At 35.6% G+C, this 17,951-nt stretch overlaps 1 non-coding gene across 1 annotated transcript; it reads right to left on the bottom strand.

The window, feature by feature from the left end:
- Positions 1-3,264: 3,264 nt before the first annotated feature.
- Positions 3,265-3,368, bottom strand: LOC112713516 (small nucleolar RNA R71). The gene has a single exon (XR_003158488.1). It is a non-coding gene; the product is annotated as a small nucleolar RNA R71 (small nucleolar RNA).
- Positions 3,369-17,951: the final 14,583 nt, after the last annotated feature.

The following is a 17,951-nucleotide window of genomic DNA, read 5'->3' as shown; positions in this document are numbered from 1 at the left end:
TTACTTACTCATGTAAACCCTAGTAGCTAGTCTAGTATAAATAGGATAAGTTACTATTGTATTAGACATCTTTTGATAGTTTAATCTTTGACTGTTCTAGTCTTTGATCATTCGGTCTTTTGATCATTCAGGGGGCTGGCCATTCGGCCATGCCTGAACCTTTCACTTATGTATTTTCAACAGTGGAGTTTCTGCACACCATAGATTAAGGGTGTGGAGCTCTGCTGTACCTCAAGTTTCAATACAATTACTATTACTTTCTATTCAATTCTCTTTTATTCCTATTCCAAGATATACGTTGCACAACACTTTGATGAATATGATGATCCGTGACACTCATCATCATTCTCACCTATGAACGTGCGTGACTGACAACCACTTCCGTTCTACTCTAGGCCGGGCGCATATCTCTTAGATTCCCCAACAGAATCTTCGTGGTATAAGCTAGATAGATGGCGGCATTCATGGGGATCCGAAAAGTCTAACCTTGTCTGTGGTATTCCGAGTAGGATCCCGGGAATCCGGAAAGTCTAACCTTGTCCGTGGTATTCCGAGTAGGATTCCGGTATTGAATGACTGTGACGGGCTTCAAACTCGCGATTGCTGGGCGTGATGACAAACGCAAAAGGATCAATGGATCCTATTCCAACATGATCGAGAACCAACAGCTGATTAGCCGTGCTGTGACAGAGCATTTGAACCATTTTCACTGAGAGGATGGGATGTAGCCATCAACAAGGGTGATGCCTCCAGACGATTAGCCGTGCAGTGACAGCGCATAGGACCATTTTCCCGAGAGGATTAAAAGTAGCCATTAATGATGGTGATGCCCTACATACAGCTTGCCATGGAAAGGAGTAAGAAGGATTGGATGAAAGCAATAAGAAAGTAGAGATTTGAAAGGATTTTAGCATCTCCACACACCTATCTGAAATTCCCACTATTGATTTACATAAGTATTTCTATCCCTTTATTTTATTTATCTTTTAAATATCTAATCCAATTACATTTGACCCTATGAATCCACTTAACTGAGATTTACAAGATGACCACAGCTTGTTTCATACCAACAATCTCTGTGGGATCGACCCTTACTCACGTAAGGTATTACTTGGATGACCCAGTACACTTGCTGGTTAAGTTGAATGGAGTTGTGAGCTTCTCTAACAGTGCCTGGAACTCTTTTATCACAATTTCGTCCACCAAGTTTTTGGCGCCGTTGCCGGGGATTGTTCGAGTATGGACAACTGACGGTTCATCTTGTTGCTCAAATTAGGTAATTTTCTTTTCAAAAATCTTTTTCAAAATTTTTCTTTTCTTTTTTGTTTTTTCCAACTTTGTTTTCGAAAAAAATTAATAAAAATCCAAAAAAATTAATAAAATCATAAAATTCAAAAATATTTTGTGTTTCATGTATGAGTCTTGAGTCAATTTTTAAGTTTGGTGTCAATTGCATGATTTAAAAATTTTTCTTGCATTTTTCGAAAATTCCATGCATTCATAGTGTTCTTCATGATCTTCAAGTTGTTCTTGGTAAATCCTTTTGTTTGATCTTGATGATTTTTTGTTTTGTGTTGTTTATTGTTTTTCATATGCATTTTTCGTTTGTTAGAGTCCATGCATTAAAGATTTCTAAGTTTGGTGTCTTGCATGTTTTCTTTGCATCAAAAATTTTTCAAAATTATGTTCTTGATGTTCATCATGATCTTCAAAGTGATCTTGGTGTTCATCTTGACATTCATAGTGTTCTTGCATGCATTAAGTGTTTTGATCCAAAATTTTTATGTTTTGGGTCATAATTGTGTTTTTCTCTCTCATAATTAAAATATTAAAAAAAACAAAAAAAATATCTTTTCCTTATTTCCCTCCAAATTTTCGAAATTTTGGGTTGACTTGGTCAAAATTTTTTAAAAATTAGTTGTTTCTTACAAGTCAAGTCAAAATTTCAATTTTAAAAATCTTATCTTTTCAAAATCTTTTTCAAAAGTTATATCTTTTTCATTTTTTTTCTATTTCTCGAAAATTTCAAAATTATTTTTCAAAATATTTTTCAAAATCTTTTTCTTATCTTTATATCATATTTTCGAAAATTAGCTAACAATTAATGTGATTGATTCAAAAATTTGAAGTTTGTTACTTTCTTGTTAAGAAAGGTTCAATCTTTAAGTTCTAGAATCTTATCTTGAAGTTTCTTGTTAGTGAAGTAAGTAATTTTAAATTTAAAAATTAAATCTTTTTATCTTTTATCTTATTTTTTTCAAAAATTTTATCTTTTTCAAAATTTGATTTCAAAATATCTTATCTAACCTCTTATCTTCTTATCTTTTCAAATTTGATTTTAATATCTTTTTCAACTAACTCTTTGACTTTTTGTTTGTTTCTTATCTTTGTCAAAACCACCTAACTACTTTTCCCTCTCTAATTTTCGAAAATATCTCATCTCTTTTTCAAAAATTCTTTTTGTTTTAAATTTTACTTTTAATCTTATCTTATCTTTAATTTTCAAAAATTACTAATCTCTTTTTCAAAATTATTTTCGAAATTCTCCATCTCTTTTCTTATTCTATTTAATTATTTATTTACTAACACTTCTCTTCACCCCTCTTCATCTAAAAATCCGAACCCATTCTTCTTCACTCTTATCCCCTTTCTTCTTCTACTAACATAAAGAAATCTCTATACTGTGACATAGAGGATTCCTCTTCTTTTCTTGTTTTCTTCTCTTTCATATGAGCAGGAACAGGGAAAAAGGCACTCTTGTTGAAATTGATCCTGAACCTGAAAGGACTCTGAAAAGGAAACTAAGAGAAACTAAATTACAACAATCCAGAAATAACCTTTCAGAAATTTTCGAACAAGAGAAGGAGATGGCAGCCGAAAATAATAATAATGCAAGGAGAATGCTTGGTGACTTCACAAAGCCAACGTCCAAATTTGATGGAAGAAGCATCTCCATTCCTGCCATTGGAGCCAACAACTTTGAGCTGAAACCTCAGCTAGTTGTTTTAATGCAACAAAACTGCAAGTTTTATGGACTTCCATCTGAAGATCCCTATCAGTTTTTAACTGAGTTCTTGCAGATCTGTGAGACTGTAAAGACGAATGGAGTTGATCCTGAAGTCTACAGACTCATGCTTTTCCCTTTTGCTGTAAGAGACAGAGCTAGAATATGGTTGGATTCACAACCCAAGGATAGCCTGGACTCCTGGGATAAGCTGGTCACTGCCTTCTTAGATAAATTCTTTTCCTCCTCAAAAGCTGAGCAAGCTTAGAGTGGATGTTCAGACCTTCAAACAAAAAGATGGTGAATTCCTCTATGAAGCTTGGGAAAGATACAAGCAGCTGACCAAAAGGTGCCCATCTGACATGTTTTCAGAATGGACCATATTAGATATATTCTATTATGGTCTATCTGAATTTTCGAAAATGTCATTGGACCATTCTGCAGGTGGATCTATTCACCTAAAGAAAACGCCTGAAAAGGCTCAAGAACTCATTGACATGGTTGCAAACAACCAATTCATGTACACTTCTGAGAGGAATTCCATGAATAATGGGATACCTCAGAAGAAAGGAGTTCTTGAAATTGATGCTCTGAATGCCATATTGGCTTAGAACAAAGTGTTGACTCAACAGGTCAACATGATCTCTCAAAATCTGAATGGATGGCAACATGCATCCAACAGTACTAAAGAGGCAGCTTCTGAAGAAGCTTATGATCCTGAGAACCCTGCCATGGCAGAGGTTAATTACATGAGTGAACCTTATGGAAACACCTATAACTCATCATGGAGAAATCATCCAAATTTCTCATGGAAGGATCACCAAAAGCCTCAACAAGGCTTTAACAATGGTGGACGCAACAAGCTAAGCAATAGCAAGCCTTTTCCATCATCTTCTCAGCAACAGACAGAGAATTCTGAACAAAACACTTCTAATTTAGCCAATCTAGTCTCTGATCTGTCAAAAGCCACTTTCAGTTTCATGAGTGAAACAAGATCCTCCATCAGAAATCTGGAGGCACAAGTGGGCCAGCTGAGTAAGAAAGCCATTGAAACTCCTCCTAGTATTCTCCCAAGCAATACAGAAGAAAATCCAAAAGGAGAGTGCAAGGCCATTGATGTGATCAATATGGCCGAATGCACAAGGGAGGAGGAGGATGAAAATCCTAGTGGGGAAGACCTCCTGGGACGTCTCTCAAGCAAGAAGGAATTTCCTATTAAGGATCCAAAGGAATCTGAGGCTCATATAGAGACCATAGAGATTCCACTAAATCTCCTTCTGCCATTCATGAGCTCTGAAGACTATTCTTCCTCTAAAGAGGATGAAGATGTGACTGGAGAGCAAGTTGCTCAATATTTAGGAGCTATCATGAAGCTGAATGCCAAGTTGTTTGGTAATGAGACTTGGGAAAGTGAACCTCCCTTGCTCATTAATGAGCTAGATACCTGGATTCAGCAAACTCTACCTCAAAAGAAACAAGATCCTAGCAAGTTTATAATACCTTGTACCATAGGCACCATGACCTTTGAAAAAGCTCTATGTGATCTGGGGTCAGGGATAAGTCTTATGCCACTCTCTGTAATGGAAAAGCTGGGGATCATTGAGGTACAACCTGCCTTGTTCTCATTACAATTGGCAGACAAGTCATTGAGACAAGCTTATGGAATAGTAGAGGACGTGTTAGTAAAGGTTGAAGGCCTTTACATCCCTGCTGATTTCATAATCTTAGACACTAGGAAGGAAGAGGATGAATGCATCATCCTTGGAAGACCTTTCCTAGCTATAGCAAGAGCTGTGATAGATGTCAACAGAGGTGAATTAGTCCTTCAATTGAATGGGGACTACCTTGTGTTTAAGGCACATGGCCATCCCTCTGTGACAAAAGAGAGTAAGCATGAAGAGCTTTTCTCAGTTCAGAGTCAAGAAGAGCCCCCACAGTCAAACTCTAAGTTTGGTGTTGGGAGGCCACAACCAAACTCTAAGTTTGGTGTAAAGATCCCAAATCCAAACTCTAAGTTTGGTGTTGGGACTATACAACATTGACCTGATCACCTTTTGTGGCTCCATAAGAGCCACTGTCAAGCTATTGACATTAAAGAAGCGCTTATTGGGAGGCAACCCAATTTTATTTATCTTATTTTATTTTATTGTTATTTTGTGTTTTATTAGGTACATGATCATGAGGAGTCACAAAAAAATATAAAGATCAAAAACAGGATCAAAAACAGCAGAAGAAAAAAATCACACCCTGGAGGAAGCACAGACTGGCGTTCAACGCCAGTAAGGAGCATCTGGCTGGCGTTCAACGCCAGAACAGAGCATGAAACTGGCGCTGAATGCCAGAAACAAGCAACATTCTGGCGCTGAACGCCAGGAATGTGCCTAGAGGAAAAGCTGGCGCTGAAGGCCAGTAACAAGCATGAAACTGGCGTTCAACGCCAGAAACATGTTACATGTGGGTGTTGAACGCCCAGAATGTGCACCACTCGGCGTTTAAATGCCAGAATGGTGTGCAAAGGCATTTTACATGCCTATTTGGTGCAGGGATGGAATTTCTTGACACCTCAGGATCTGTGGACCCCACAGGATCCCCACCTACTATATTCCCACCTTACCTCCTAATCCTATTTTACTCTTTCCCATGTCACACTTCCCAAAAACCCTTCACCAATCACCTCAAATCTCTCTTCCCAATCACCTATTCACCACTCACATCCATCCACTCTTCCCCATAAACCCCACCTACCTTCAAATTTTAAAATCATTTCCCACCCAATCCCACCCTAAATGGCCGAACCTACCCTCTCCCCTTTCCCTATATATACCCTTCCATTCTACTTCATTTTCACACAACACAACCAAATCTTCTCCCCCTTGGCCGAATACACATTCACCCTTCTCCTCCATATTTTCTTCTTCTTCTTCTCTTCTTTCTTCTATTGCTCGAGGGCGAGCAATTTCTTAAGTTTGGTGTGGTCAAAGCATAATCTTTTTTGTTTTCCATTACCATCAATGGCACCTAAGGCCAGAGAATCCTCTAGAAAAGGAAAAGGGAAGACAAAAGCTTCCACCTCCGAGTCATGGGAGATGGAAAGATTCATCTCCAAAAGCCATCAAGACCACTTCTATGATGTTGTGGCAAAGAAGAAGGTGATCCCTGAGGTCCCTTTCAAGCTCAAGAAAAATGAGTATCCGGAGATCCGACATGAAATCCGAAGAAGAGGTTGGGAAGTCCTAACCAACCCCATGCAACAAGTCAGAATCTTAATGGTTCAAGAGTTCTATGCCAATGCATGGATCACTAGGAACCATGATCAAAGTATGAACCCGAGTCCAAAGAATTATCTCACAATGGTTCGGGGGAAATACTTAGATTTTAGTCCGGAGAATGTGAGATTGGCGTTCCACTTACCCATGATGCAAGGAGATGTACGCCCCTACACTAGAAGGGTCAACTTTAATCAAAGGTTGGACCAAGTCCTCATGGACATATGTGTGGAAGGAGCTCAATGGAAGAGAGACTCCAAAGGCAAGCCAGTCCAACTAAGAAGACTGGACCTCAAGCCTGTGGCTAGAGGGTAGTTGGAGTTCATTCAACACTCCATCATTCCCACTAGCAACCGATCTGAAGTTACTGTGGATCGGGCCATCATGATTCATAACATCATGATTGGAGAGGAAGTAGAAGTTCATGAAGTCATCTCCAATGAATTCTACAAAATAGCCGACAAGCCCTCCACCATGGCAAGGCTAGCTTTTCCTCACCTTATTTGCCATCTATGTTACTCAGCTGGAGTTATCATAGAAGGAGACATCCTTATTGAAGAGGATAAGCCCATCACCAAGAAGAGAATGGAGCAAGCAAGAGAGACCCTCCACGAATCTCAAGAGATGCATGAGGAAGCTCATCATCAAGAAATCCCTGAGATGCCTCAAGGGATGCACTTTCCTCCCAACAACTATTGGGAACAACTCAACACTTCCCTAGAAGATTTGAGCTACAATGTGGGACAATTAAGGGTGGAACATCAAGAGCACTCGATCATTCTCCATGAAATAAGAGAAGATCAAAGAGCAATGAGGGAGGAGCAACAAAGGCAAGGAAGGGACATAGAAGAGCTTAAGGACATTGTTGGTCCTTCAAGAAGAAGACGCCACTAAGGTGGACTCATTCCTTGTTCTTATTTCTTTCTGTTTTTTCGGTTTCTATGTTATGTTTATCTATGTTTTGTGTCTCTACTTCATGATCATTAGTAGTAACTATGTCTTAAAGTTATGAATAATTCCATTAATCCTTCACATCTCTTAAATGAAAAATGTTTTAATTCAAAAGAACAAGAAGTACATGAATTTTGAATTTATCCTTGAATTTAATTTAATTATATTGATGTGGTGACAATACTTTTTGTTTTCTAAATGAATGCTTGAACAGTGCATATTTTTTATCTTGTTGTTTATGAATGTTAAAACTGTTGGCTCTTGAAAGAATGATGAACAAAGAGAAATGTTATTGATAATCTGAAAAATCATGAAATTGATTCTTGAAGCAAGAAAAAGCAGTGAAAAATCAAAAGCTTGCGAAAAAAAAGAGAAATTGGCGAAAAAAATAGAAAGAAAAAGAAAAAGCAAGCAGAAAAAGCCAATAGCCCTTAAAACCAAAAGGCAAGGGTAAAAAGGATCCAAGGCTTTGAGCATCAATGGATAGGAGGGCCCAAGGAAATAAAATCCAGGCCTAAGCGGCTAAATCAAGCTGTCCCTAACCATATGCTTGTGTCATGAAGGTCCAAGTGAAAAGCTTGAGACTGAGTGGTTAAAGTCGTGATCCAAAGCAAAAAGAGTGTGCTTAAGAGCTCTGGACACCTCTAACTGGGGACTCTAGCAAAGCTGAGTCACAATCTGAAAAGGTTCACCCAGTCATGTGTCTATGGCATTTATGTATCCGGTGGTAATACTGGAAAACAAAATGCTTAGAGCCACAGCCAAGACTCATAAGTAGCTGTGTTCAAGAATCAACATGCTTAACTAGGAAAGTCAATAACACTATCTGAAATTCTAAGTTCCTAGAGAAGCCAATCATTCTAAACTTCAAAGGAAAAAGTGAGATGCCAAAACTGTTCAGAAGCAAAAAGCTACAAGTCCCGCTCATCTAATTATAATTAATATTCATTGATATTTTGGAATTTATAGTATATTCTCTTCTTTTTATCCTATTTGATTTTCAGTTGCTTGGGGACAAGCAACAATTTAAGTTTGGTGTTGTGATGAGCGGATAATTTATACGCTTTTTGGCATTGTTTTTAGGTAGTTTTTAGTAAGTTCAAGCTACTTTTAGGGATGTTTTCATTAGTTTTTATGTTAAATTCACATTTCTAGACTTTACTATGAGTTTGTGTGTTTTTCTGTGATTTCAGGTAATTTCTGGCTGAAATTGAGGGACTTGAGCAAAACTCTAATAGGAGGCTGACAAAGGACTGCTGATGCTGTTGGAATCTGACCTCCCTGCACTCGAAATAAATTTTCTGGAGCTACAGAACTCCAAATGGCGCGTTTTCAACGGCGTTGGAAAGTAGACATCCAGAGATTTCCATCAATATATAATAGTCCATACTTTATTCGGAAATTGATGACGTAAATTGGCGTTGAACGCCAAGTACATGCTGCTGTCTAGAGTTAAACGCCAGAAACACGTCATGATCCGGAGTTGAACGCCCAAAACACGTTATAACTTGGAGTTCAACTCCAAGAAAAGCTTCAGCTCGTGGATAGATCAAGCTCAGCCCAAACATACACCAAGTGGGCCCCAGAAGTGGATTTATGCATCAATTACTTACTCATGTAAACCCTAGTAGCTAGTCTAGTATAAATAGGATAAGTTACTATTGTATTAGACATCTTTTGATAGTTTAATCTTTGACTGTTCTAGTCTTTGATCATTCGGTCTTTTGATCATTCAGGGGGCTGGCCATTCGGCCATGCCTGAACCTTTCACTTATGTATTTTCAACAGTGGAGTTTCTGCACACCATAGATTAAGGGTGTGGAGCTCTGCTGTACCTCAAGTTTTAATACAATTACTATTACTTTCTATTCAATTCTCTTTTATTCTTATTCCAAGATATACGTTGCACAACACTTTGATGAATGTGATGATCCGTGACACTCATCATCATTCTCACCTATGAACGTGCGTAACTGACAACCACTTCCGTTCTACTCTATACCGGGTGCATATCTCTTAGATTCCCCAACAGAATCTTCGTGGTATAAGCTAGATAGATGGCGGCATTCATGGGGATCCGGAAAGTCTAACCTTGTCTGTGGTATTCCGAGTAGGATCCCGGGAATCCGGAAAGTCTAACCTTGTCTGTGGTATTCCGAGTAAGATTCCGGTATTGAATGACTGTGACGGGCTTCAAACTCGCGATTGCTGGGCGTGATGACAAACGCAAAAGGATCAATGGATCCTATTCCAACATGATCGAGAACCAACAGCTGATTAGCCGTGCTGTGACAGAGCATTTGGACCATTTTCACTGACAGGATGGGATGTAGCCATCAACAAGGGTGATGCCTCCAGACGATTAGCCGTGCAGTGACAGCGCATAGGACCATTTTTCCGAGAGGATTAAAAGTAGCCATTGATGATGGTGATGCCCTACATAGAGCTTGCCACGGAAAGGAGTAAGAAGGATTGGATGAAAGCAATAAGAAAGTAGAGATTTGAAAGGATTTTAGCATCTCCACACACCTATCTGAAATTCCCACTATTGATTTATATAAGTATTTCTATCCCTTTATTTTATTTATCTTTTAAATATCTAATCCAATTACATTTGACCCTATGAATCCACTTAACTGAGATTTACAAGATGACCATAGCTTGCTTCTTACCAACAATCTCTGTGGGATCGACCCTTACTCATGTAAGGTATTACTTGGATGACCCAGTACACTTGCTGGTTAAGTTGAACAGAGTTGTGAGCTTCTCTAACAGTGCCTGGAACTCTTTTATCACAATTACGTCCACCACATATGCTGCCCATTGTGGCTTTAAACTATTTCAAATGGATATGAAATGCATTTTTGAACAGAGTAATTGATAGAGAAATGTATGTGACATAGCCACCTGATTTTGAAAATAAAGAGCTTCCAAATCATGTTTTCAACTTTCAAATTTTCAAAGGCTCTTTATGGTTTAAAAGAAGCTCCTAGAGCTTGGTATGAAAGACTTAGTTCTTTTCTTTTGAAAAATAGATTTCAAAGAGGCACCACTGACACTACTTTATTCATTAAGAACTCTAATAATTTCTTCATTCTAGTCCAAATTTATGTTGATGACATTATCTTTGGATCAGAAAATGAAGCCCTTTGTACTGAATTTGAAAAACTTATGACAAGTGAATTTGACATGAGTATGATGGGCGAACTTAATTTTTTCCTTGGGCTACAAATTAAACAAACTAAAATAAAAATTTTATTCATCAAGAGAAGTATGCCAAGGAATTAGTTAAGAAGTTTGGTATGAAAAATGTCAAACCCATGGGAACACCCATGTACCCTAACTCAAAGTTAGACAAGGGTGAATCTCAGAAAGATGTTGATGAGACTAGGTATAGAAGAATGATTGGTTCTCTTTTGTACTTAACATCCTCTAGACCCGATATTGCACAAAGTATTGGAATGTGTTCAAGATTCCAATTACAACCAAAAGAATCACATCTTTCTGCTGTTAAAAGATTCATTGGATATGTACATGGCACATCTAACTATGGTTTATGGTATCCTAGGTTTGATAAATTTTTTATAGTTGGATTCTGTGATGCAGATTTTGCTGGTAATAGAGTAGATAGGAGAAGTACTTCTGGTATATATTGTTTTCTGGGCAATTCATTAAATGTATGGTCAAACAAGAAGCATTCAACAGTGGCTCTCTCCACTACAGAAGCCAAATATATTGCTGCATCCTCTTGTTGTTCCCAATTGTTGTGGTTGAAAACACAACTAGCTGATTATAAATTGAATGCTGATAATATTTCCTTATTTTGTGATAACATGAGTTCCATTAATATTTCTTAAAATTCTGTTTTACACTCTAGAACAAAACACATTGAAGTAAGATTTCACTCAATTAGGCAACATGTTCAAAAAGAAAATATAAGCATTCAATTCGTGAAATCAGAGGATCAATTGGCTGATATATTCACTAAACCTCTGGCTGAAGATAGGTTTTGTAAATTAAGAACAAGTTTAGGCATTTTGATTTATGATTCTTTATTTTGATTGTGCTAATGTCTTGTTTTAGAATTTTGTTTTGCAGGTCAAAGAGACATTTGTTGGATAAAGAAATGAGTGATCTGATTTTTGAAGTGTAGAAAAGAACATGGACCATACTTGAATCTTATTACACATGTGGTTACTTGTGTTTTTTTTTTCTTTGAAATTTTCTTTTTGGTCCATATGAGTTTTTACTAAGAATTGGTCTTTGCACATCGTAAATTTTTCTTTATTTAATAATTTTTTTGTACTGGTAGTACTACGTTTTCATAACTATGGTGTTGCTGCTTGAAATATGATCTTTATATCTCTTTTGAATTTTTATATATATTTTAAGACACAACATTTAGTTTTTACATGTCTGTAACACACTATATTGTAGGTTTTGTTTTTGTTTTATTTTTTTCACCTTGATGACAAAAGGGGGAGAAAAATGAATATATGAGGCTTGATAAGACATAAGGCTTACTGAGATTATTGGATATTATTTATAAATAGTCTTGTGTTTGTGAATTGACTTGTGTTTGTGAACTGAACTTGTTTGACTTTAAGCCATTCGAAGTTCATGGATATTTACGATTTTTTGTTATTGTGCTTATACTTGTGCTGCTGAATCTTAGATAAGCATGTATATACATTGGATTATTTTGTTGCCATTATTGATTGTATCCTTAGATTAAGTGATAAGCATACATTAAGGGGGAGCAACCCTTATGAAAAAGAGGGGGAGCACATCAAGTTAAATTGGTATCATCAAAGAAAAGTCTCTGAATCTTTTCTATTTCAATTCCTTTGATTATTACCTCATATATAATATTTGTCATTAAGGGGGGAGATTGTTGAGTTTGAAAATTAATAATATTGATGATGACAAATATTTGGTATTTGGGTTAAAAGCCCCAATTATATTTGTGATTAGTGTTCTTAATGTGCGGAAAATTAATTAAATCACATTTGCCCAAGAAAAATGAAAATAAGCCCAAACTGAAGTTGGCTCGCTTACATAAGTTCATGAAAATAATTGTTCATCACTAAATTTCCATCAGAAATGAAAAGAATGCTTCAGGAATGAAAGAAAGCAATTGGCCCAAGGAAATAAAGAAGCCCATGATTCATAACAAGCCCAAGAAGAGATCCAAGTCCATTCAATCAATTTGAATTGGCAGCTAACTAAAGTAATGCAACTCCATTTGCATTTGAACTAATCAATTCTCCACTAAACCAACTCTCTGTTCTCTTTCTTCTCTTTCACATCACCCACGTGGTTTTTCCAAAATCAAAAAATCAACAATTGGGATGCTAAGTGTCCTTCGAGTATAACAAAGAGAAGAAAAAGAAAATTTTTTATTGCAATCTTTGTCTTTTGGATAATACACAAAGAAGAAAAGGAGAAAAAGCTTCTTAATGAAGAGGTCAAATCAATGAAGTCAAAAGCAAAGGGTTACTCTAGCTTGATCAGAAGATAAAGGTAGATTATTTATACTTATATGCATATTGATAGCTTGATTGAAATCTACCTTCTTCTACACATACCATTTTTGGGAATACAAAGAGAAGATAGATTCATCCTACCTCTACTATGAATCAATGGCTACAATTATTTCTTGGAGGCAAAACACAAATCTAAGGGTTTGGATTTATCAAATCCATTGAAAAATTTGTTTTCAAGGAAGTTGTATTACTTGTTTCTGTTTTCAAATCCCTTATTTTTGGCGCTGATGGAAGAAAGAAGAAGCTGACTTTGTGAAGTAAGCTCTAAGTGTTGAAACAAAGATCATACAAATAGAAAAATTACTTCAATTTGAAGGCAAGGAGAGAGAACCAGAATCTGAGTTGCATTGAGAGCATTCCCTATGAGAGTTCAACGCTTTAGACCGAGTTTCTACATCAAAGAAACATACCACCAAAATGAAGAACAATCATAGAGAGTTCTGAAGTTGGTTCATCTGATGGCATTAAAGCTGTGATCATCATCTCCTTCATGGTTTACTGGTTTATTATTCTATTTCAATATTTATCTTTCTCTATTTTCTCTTAAGTGAAAAAGGCATAAATGTGAGGCATTTGAAAAAAAAGCCAAATAGAAATAAAAGGAAAAGAAAGAAACTTGGAGAGAAAAGCCAAAGTTGATTTCAGATTTCTATTTGATTGTATTTCTGTTTTGCATTTTGTATCTGATGTATCCCTTGCTAAGTTGGGTAAGTACTTAATGTAGTGAGAGTCTAGGATGTTGTCTAGCCAAGTCTAGCTTATGTTGAAGTTTGGTTTGTCCCAGATAGGATTATGTTGAGTCCTAGGGAATTAACATTTGAAAGTATAGTGAAAGTTCTACCACTGTATGTTGCATTGCACAAAGCAACTGAACCAGGATATATGCTTGTGCCATTTTCTTCTTCTCTGCACTATTTTGTCTCTCTGTGATTTATGAGACAAAATTAAATTGTCTTCTGCATAATCCATCACGCAGACAAACAGAAGCAAAGTTTCATTTTTTGGGTTTTAAGGGTTAATCAATCAACTTAAAAGAAGGCCATGGATTCAACCCCCATTCTTTCGGCCATCAAGAACCTTCACAAGGTAGTCGGGATAGAGGGCAATGATTGGGTAGTCCTTGGGGATTCGGTGGAAGCCCACCCTCTACCACGACCACGTGACCCACTCGACCTACCTCTGCTACCTGTCGTCATATATGTTTTTAATTTAGAGTTTAGGGTTAACTTAATGTAGGATTTGCGTTTTGGTTATCATATGGTAATTTAGGGTTTATTCCTATTTGTTATTAGTTATTATAAAATAGGATTTGTGTTGATTATGTTAGATTTGTGTTGATTATTTTGGTTATTAAAATTGTTTTGATGATGAAGAAATTAAAATAAATTATATAATTTAGTGTTTGTTTATTTTACAAAGTTAGATTGCTTTGTACTGTGCATTTGAGTTTATTAGTAAAAATGATTGAAGTGTTTTGGTGGGTGGATTAGGATTTCAATCCTTGTATGTTGGGTTGGATGGATATTTAGTTTGGATGGAACTCTTGAGGGGTGGAGAAATCCAAATTTTACGGGAGATTCTGTCCAAATTTTTATAAGATTTTGAGTGAAATTGAAAAATTAAAATTATGTTTTCGAAAGTCTTATAATTATATTTAGGATTGATACGTATTTGTGTTAATTATGACATGAATTGGTTCCTTCTTAAAATTCTTATTTTAAGTGTTTTGGGTTATTTGTTATTTCTTAAGTTTCTTTTTAAGTTATTATTTATTGATTTTGTTATGTTATTAATATATTTGTTGTATTGAGTGTATTAATATGTTTAGAATTGGTGAATTTAATTATGTTTTGATTAGTGTTAATAATATATTCGCTGTGCAGGGCATTTGAATAGATTTACCTTGTAAAAATTAATAACTACCATTTTCTTTTCAAAAAAAAAGTATCTCTAAGAATCATCTTCCATCATCATCATTAGACACCAACAGAAAATCTTCCATCATCATCAGCACCCTCCATCTACCTCTAACACCCTTATCCACATTAAAAAAGATGTTTTTTATTTTTCTAATACTTTTATTTTTACTATTAAAAATTTTCCAAACACACTAAAAAATAAAAAAAATGATATTTTTCATTAAAAAAAATCTTTTTTATCAACATAATGGCATCCAAACAAACACTTAAAGGTATTTGATAAAACTCAATTAAGTGTGTTGGTGTACAACAAAGTACGTGACTAATGACCTTTACCACCACAATAACGACATCTGCTTTCTATATTCTTATTGTGCCCATTTTTCTTTTCTTTATTATCCCACTCTTGTTAGGAACTTTTATTATTGATGAATTTTTTTCCTCTTACTTTTGTCATATTTGTTACTAAAATAGTAATCTTTGTCATTTTCGGGATTACATTGTGTCACACTTACTTTAGAGAATAGCACAAAGCTAGAGAGGCAAGCTTTATGATTTTTTATGAGCAATTCATTATTCTATTATGCCACAAGAATGCATGCAATTAATTTTAGAATATTTTGTAATTTTTTTCTCTTGATATTGTTGCTGTAAGAGCACATTTAGGCATGAAATGTCAAAAATATTTTCTCTAACATATCTCTATCAATAACATTTTTCCTGCATAATTTTAATTAGGAGCTTATTTTGAACATTACGGAATTATATTCAGCGATGAATTTAAAATTCTGTAATCGCAAATGTAACCATTCATACTGGGCATTTAGAAGAATCATCGATTTTTGTTGATAATACTTTTTCTCTAGACCCTTCCATAGTTCAGTTAGATTTTTTATGATAAGATATTCATTTTTCAATCATTCATCAAGATGACGAGGAAGGAAAATTATTGTGGTAGCGCGATTTTTTAGTGTTATATTATTGTTTGCCTTAATGACATTGTCGAGACACATTTGAGTCAAGGTAAATTTTAGCACCTACAATCCATGATAACTATTTTTTTTAGAAATATGAAGGGGTACAAATTTCAAATAAAAATGATTTGATATAATTACAATTTTGTTACCTTAAAAGCCTTCGTGCTGATAGCATGTGTAAAAAATATGATAAAAGTAGATAAATAAGGGTAGAGATTTATATATGAGAATATAAAAGAGTTGTATTTTGATAAAATCGTGACAATATAACACTTGATGATTTATGAGAATAGATTTTTTATTACACATAGATGGCACATAAGAATTACGGGTTAAGTATGATTTTGGTCCTTAAGGTAGGGGCTGAAAATTGTTTTCATCCCCAACTTTTTTTATTTACAAAATTGTCCGTAACGTTTAACCTAATTTTAAAATCGTCTTTTTTTTACTAAAATTTTAATTTTTATTACTAAAATACTCTTAATTAAAAAATATAAAATTAAAAAAAAAGAAAAGGGGTTAAATGGGGAAAGGCAGGGGTGGGGGAATGCGAAGAGGAAAGAAGAAAGGGGAAGGGATCACAAGGGGGAAGGGGAAAAGGGGGGGAGGGGAGAGCCGCCGTCGTACTGGATTCGTCGTTGTCGTTGAGCCACCGTCGCTGACCCGAAGAGAGAGAGAGGGGTGCGCGAGCTAAAGGGATTCGCGTCCTCCACTGCCACCACTGCCGCCGGTCCTCGCCCCTCACCGCTCGCTGTTGTTCCTCCTTACTGGCCGCTCTCCTTGCTGCTCTGCTCGCCACTCGTCACTACTCCTCTTCTTCTTCTTCTTCTTCTTCTTGTCTTACATAATCTAAATTTGTTGTGAAATTTGTTGTAGAATATCTAAATTTTTTGCTTGGTGATTCTGATTTGGAATATCTAACTTTTTTGTTGTAGATTTTTTTTGCTTGTGGAATATCGAGTTTGTCTATTAATGATATGGGTTTTGGATATGTTGATGTTGCTGCAATGTCATGCTATGTTGATTGGGTGAATCTCTGCTTCTGATTTGGTTTGAATCTGGAATCTTGATGCTGCTGAAGATGAAGAAGATGAAGAAGCAGAGCAAGAGAGGAAATGACGAAACAATGATAGGGGGTAAGGGTATAATTATTCGAAGGACGATTTTAAAACCAAGTTGAACCTTAAGGACGATTTTATAAGCAAAAAAAGGTTGGGGACGAAAAAAATTTTCAACCCCTACCTTAGAGACCAAAATCGTACTTAACCCTAAGAATTAAATACAAGAGCTAGTAGTAAGTAACTAGTTTTCTTATATTACTTATTCTTGTGAACTTGATGTGCGTTAAAATCCTTTTTAGGGTCTATTTATAGATGAAGATTTTTAAAGCATATAATAGTATGATATTATTTATCTAACCTAATTATTAATTAGCGAAAATACATTATGAAAATTTATATCTTATTAATTAATAATATTTTATTATATAGAGTAAATTATCATTTGTATCAATGAAAGATATAAACGCTAACAAATGTATCCATATAAGAATAAAACGACAGTTGTACCCACGAAAGATAGCTTTCGTGTGCCAAGAATACCCTAACGGACCAATTGTATAACCAACGTCCAGGTACTCTTGGCACACGGAAGCCATCTTCTATGGTTACAATTGTCATTTTATTGTTATATGGGTACATTTGTCAGCATCTGTATCTTTTATGGGTACAAATAGTAATTTATTCAATTATGTATGATAATATTTTATACTCCATAATATGACATTCACTATAATAATTATTTTATAACATTACTTTTACTTTTTTTTTTTAAAAAAAGCTCATAAACCAAAGATATTGTTCCAAACCCATGAAATCAGCAAAACATGAAAGCTGTAAAAACTAGACTGATTCGCTTGGTCGAATAAAAAAACCAATAAACTAAACACTCGACCAGTCCAAACTAGCAATTGGATTGGAGACGCTTAAAAACCGGTGCGATCCGATTCGACTTGGTCAGTTTGAAAATCTAGACCAGGTCAATTTTTATATTATTTTGAAAACCGAATTAGACCGACTAGTTCAATCGAGTTAATCAAAAACCGATTATTTAGTCGATCCGTTTAAATTTATAAACCGTCTGACAAAAATTGTTACAGAACCGGTCGAACCGAAGGTTAACCAGTGAACCGACGGAACCAACCGGTTTTTTGGAAGGTTTTTGGTTCAAGAATGAACCCTCCAACGGCGCCGTTTTATCTTTAAAAAAAAAAGGAAAACAAAAACGGC

This window comes from Arachis hypogaea, chromosome 9 (genome assembly GCF_003086295.3).
Source record: "Arachis hypogaea cultivar Tifrunner chromosome 9, arahy.Tifrunner.gnm2.J5K5, whole genome shotgun sequence".
NCBI lineage: Eukaryota > Viridiplantae > Streptophyta > Magnoliopsida > Fabales > Fabaceae > Arachis > Arachis hypogaea.
This window is presented reverse-complemented; position numbering and strand designations above follow the sequence as displayed.